This window comes from Mustelus asterias, chromosome 16 (genome assembly GCF_964213995.1).
Source record: "Mustelus asterias chromosome 16, sMusAst1.hap1.1, whole genome shotgun sequence".
Lineage (NCBI taxonomy): Eukaryota > Metazoa > Chordata > Chondrichthyes > Carcharhiniformes > Triakidae > Mustelus > Mustelus asterias.
In genome coordinates this window covers 100149149-100154739 of record NC_135816.1, presented here as the reverse complement: position 1 = coordinate 100154739, position 5591 = coordinate 100149149, and positions in this window count along the sequence as shown.

Below are 5591 nucleotides of genomic sequence, written 5' to 3'. Positions count from 1 at the left end.
CTTCCCATCCTCTGTTCACTCCTTCCTGAAGTGTTTCCCCATCGCAGCCTCTGCAGGATTCTCATCCCGAGCTCCGGAGTGTGTGGTGTGAGAGACGGTGAGGTGAGGTGGGGGTTTGTGGTCGGGCTGGGGGTGAGGTGGGGGTTTGTGGTCGGGCTGGGGGTGAGGTGGGGGTTTGTGGTCGGGGTGGGGGTGAGGTGGGGGTTTGTGGTCGGGCTGGGGGTGAGGTGGGGGTTTGTGGTCGGGCTGGGGGTGAGGTGGGGGTTTGTGGTCGGGGTGGGGGTGAGGTGGGGGTTTGTGGTCGGGGTGGGGGTGAGGTGGGGGTTTGTGGTCGGGCTGGGGGTGAGGTGGGGGTTTGTGGTCGGGGTGGGGGTGAGGTGGGGGTTTGTGGTCGGGCTGGGGGTGAGGTGGGGGTTTGTGGTCGGGGTGGGGGTGAGGTGGGGGTTTGTGGTCGGGGTGGGGGTGAGGTGGGGGTTTGTTGGCGGGGTGGGGGTGAGGTGGGGGTTTGTGGTCGGGCTGGGGGTGAGGTGGGGGTTTGTGGTCGGGGTGTGGGTGAGGTGGGGGTTTGTGGTCGGGGTGGGGGTTTGTGGTCGGGGTGGGGGTGAGGTGGGGGTTTGTGGCCGGGGTGGGGGTGAGGTGGGGGTTTGTGGTCGGGGTGGGGGGTGAGGTGGGGGTTTGTGGTCGGGCTGGGGGTGAGGTGGGGGTTTGTGGTCGGGGTGGGGGTGAGGTGGGGGTTTGTGGTCGGGGTGGGGGTTTGTGGTCGGGCTGGGGGTGAGGTGGGGGTTTGTGGTCGGGGTGGGGGTGAGGTGGGGGTTTGTGGTCGGGGTGGGGGTGAGGTGGGGGTTTGTGGTCGGGGTGGGGGTGAGGTGGGGGTTTGTGGTCGGGCTGGGGGTGAGGTGGGGGTTTGTGGTCGGGGTGGGGGTGAGGTGGGGGTTTGTGGTCGGGCTGGGGGTGAGGTGGGGGTTTGTGGTCGGGGTGGAGGTGAGGTGGGGGTTTGTGGTCGGGCTGGGGGTGAGGTGGGGGTTTGTGGTCGGGCTGGGGGTGAGGTGGGGGTTTGTGGTCGGGGTGGGGGTGAGGTGGGGGTTTGGGGTGGGGGTGAGGTGGGGGTTTGTGGTCGGGGTGGGGGTGAGGTGGGGGTTTGTGGTCGGGGTGGGGGTGAGGTGGGGGTTTGTGGTCGGGGTGGGGGTGAGGTGGGGGTTTGTTGGCGGGGCGGGGATGTGGGCAGCGAGGGGAGCTCGGAGTTGCCGGCTGACTCTCTGAGGGACGGGGAAGGGTTAACTGGACACTGTCGGCAGCTGCTGCTGTGTTTTACCAGTCGAGTGGAGAGTGTGTGTGGGAGAGGCCGGAAGCAGGAGCTACCCCCCCTGGCTCAGCGGGGTCCCCTCGGTGGGGGGCTGCTGGCTCTCCCAACCACCCCCCCTGACAGGACCGAGGCGCGGAGGTGTGTTTTGGGGGGGGGGGGGGGGGGGGCTCTCGGCTCTCGGTCTTCCCGCTTTGGGCACCTCATTATCTGGAGTGGTAGTCATGGCAACCCGGCTGGCAGCTCTGGAATTTCCTTACCGCGGTCGTGGGATATAAAGTCTAGACACGAGTGACCTGCGGGGAGCTGACACACAAGCACATATACACACATGTATCACACACATACACAGGCACATAGCACAGATACACACATAAACACACATATGCACAGGCACATGGCACATATACACACGTATACACAGGCACATAGCACATATACACACATATATCACACATACACAGGCACATAGCACATATACACACATAAACACACATGCACAGGCACATAGCACATATACACACATATACACACGTATACACAGGCACATAGCACATATACACACATATATCACACATACACAGGCACATAGCACATATACACACATATCACACACATACACAGGCACATAGCACATATACACAGGCACATAGCACATATACACACATATCACACTCATACACACACATACACAGGTACATATATCACACATATCACACACATACACAGGTACATAGCACAGATACACACATATATCACACATACACAGGTACATATACACACATATATCACACATACACAGGTACATAGCACAGATACACACATATATCACACATACACAGGTACATATACACACATATATCACACATACACAGGTACATATACACACATATATCACACATACACAGGTACATAGCACAGATACACACATATATCACACATATCACACACATATACAGGCACATAGCACATATGCACACATATACACACATACACAGGCACATATACACATATCACACACATACACAGGCACATAGCACATATACACACATATGCACAGGCACATAGCACATATACACACATATACACAGGCACATAGCACATATACAGGCAAATAGCACATATGCACACATATCATACACACATACACAGGCACACAGCACATATACACACATATACACAGGCACATAGCACATATACACACATATCACACTCATACACACACATAGCACACACATACACAGGTACGTATACACACATATCACACACATACACAGGCACATAGCACATATACACACATATACATAGAAATATAAACATATCAAACACATACACACACATACCACACACATACAAAGGCACATAGCACAGGTACACACATATCATACACATACACAGGCACATAGCACAGATACACACACATATCACACACAAATACAGGCACATAGCACAGATACACACATACACACACATATCACATCCACAGGCACATAGCACAGGTACACACATATCAAACACATACACAGGCAAATAGCACATATACACACATATCACACACATACACAGGCACATATCACATATACACACATGTCACACACATACACAGGCACATAGCACATATACACACATACACACACATACACAGGCACATAGCACATATACACACATATCACACACATACACAGGCAGATAGCACATATACTCACATATCACACGCATACACAGGCTCATAGCACAGGTGCACACATATCACACACATACACAGGCAAATAGCACAGATACACACATCACACACATACACAGGCACATAGCACATATACACACACATCACACGCATACACAGGCTCATAGCACAGGTGCACACATATCACACACATACACAGGCAAATAGCACAGATACACACATCACACACATACACAGGCACATAGCACATATACACACATATCACACACACACAGGCAAATAGCATATATACACACATATTACACATATACACAGGCACATAGCACATATACACACATTTCACACACATATCACACACATACACAGGCACATAGCACATACACACACATATCACACATATACAGGCACATAGCACATATACACACATATCACACACATGCACACGCACATATCACAGACAGCAACACACATATCACATACATATCACGCAGATACACAGGCACATAGCACATATACATACATTTCACACACATACACAGGCACATAGCACATATACAAATATCACACACATCCACATGCACATAGCTTAGATACACACATATCACACACATACACAGGCACATAGCACAGATACACACATATCACACACACACACAGGCACATAGCACAGGTACGCACATATCACACACATACACAGGCACATAGCACAGATACACACATATCACACACACACACACAGGCACATAGCACAGGTACACACATAGCACACACATATACAGGCACATAGCACATATACACACATATCACCCACATACACACGCACATATCACACACAGCAACACATATATCACATACATATCACACACATACACAGGCACACAGCATGTATTCACGCATATCACACACATACACAGGCAAATAGCACATATACACACATTTCACACACATACACAGGCACATAGCGCATATACACATATCACACACATACACAGGCACATAGCACAGATAAACGCATATCACACACATACACAGGCACATAGCACATATTCACACATATCACACACATACACAGGTACATAGCACATATACACATATCACACACATACACAGGTACGTAGCACATATACACATATCACATATCACACGTATCACATGGCAGAGATACACACATATACTCACACATATCGCACACATGTCGCACACATATCACACACATCACACACACATGCACACACACATATACACACACATACCACATAAACACTCACATACACACACACTCATACTCATATCCCCCCACACACATATCAAATGCAGATACACACATATCACACACAGTTACACACATATCTCACACACATACATTTCGCACACAGATACACACATATCATACACATACACACACGCACACACATACTACACACACAAATACACACATAGCCCCCCACACACATATCATATACACACATATCACACATAGATACACATGTATCACTCACACGTAAATATGCACAGGGGCACATGCAGATACATACACACATATCGCACACACATACATACATCACACATGTAGAAATATATTATGCATGCATGCATCACATGCAAGCATATACACATGGATACACACATCACCCACACAAACACACATATCACATGTACACATATCATGCACAAATATCAGATGCACACATATATTGCACTCAAATACACATGTGCACACACATCACACATATCACATGTACATGCATATTACACACAAACATCAGATGCGCACATCTATCATACAGAAAAATATCATATGCAGGCACATGTGCATGCATAAATATAACATGCACACATATATCTCACACCTACATATCACATGTAGACATATCAGCCGCAGGTACATTTGACACACATTAATTTACTTCACATACATATCACTTGTACATATGCACATATCGCGTTCAGACACGTCACAAGCACATACTTCACTTGCATACATGTATAGCGTACATTTATCTATCATATGCATGCACCCCATCTCACTTGCATACATGTCAAACACATGAAAACATACATATGTGCCACATGTACAAACCTATCACAGATACACCTGTACATCACTCATGCACACATTTTATACATGTGCATGTGGACACATCACTCTCATTGATGTATTGCATGCAGATATTACATTAATAAACATGTCACAAATACAAATTATACACAGACGAATATTACATAAAGGGCAGCAGATAAATGGGAACACCACCATCTGCAAGTTCCGCTCCAAACCACTCACCATCCTGACTTGGGAAATATATCGCCGTTCCTTCGCAGTCGTTGGGTCAAAATCCTGGAATTCCCTCCCTAACGACATTGTGGGTCAACCCACAGAACATGGACTGTAGCGATTCAAGAAGGCAGCTCACCACCACCTTCTCAAGGGCAACTAGGGGTGGGCAATAAATGCTGGTCAGCCAGCGACACCCATGAATAAAACAAATGTAGATATTACACACTTGCATGTATTGCATACAATACATATCAGATGAACAGACATACAACACACTCATATCTTGTGCTCACATATCACGTGTGTATGCCTTGTATACACACCTATTT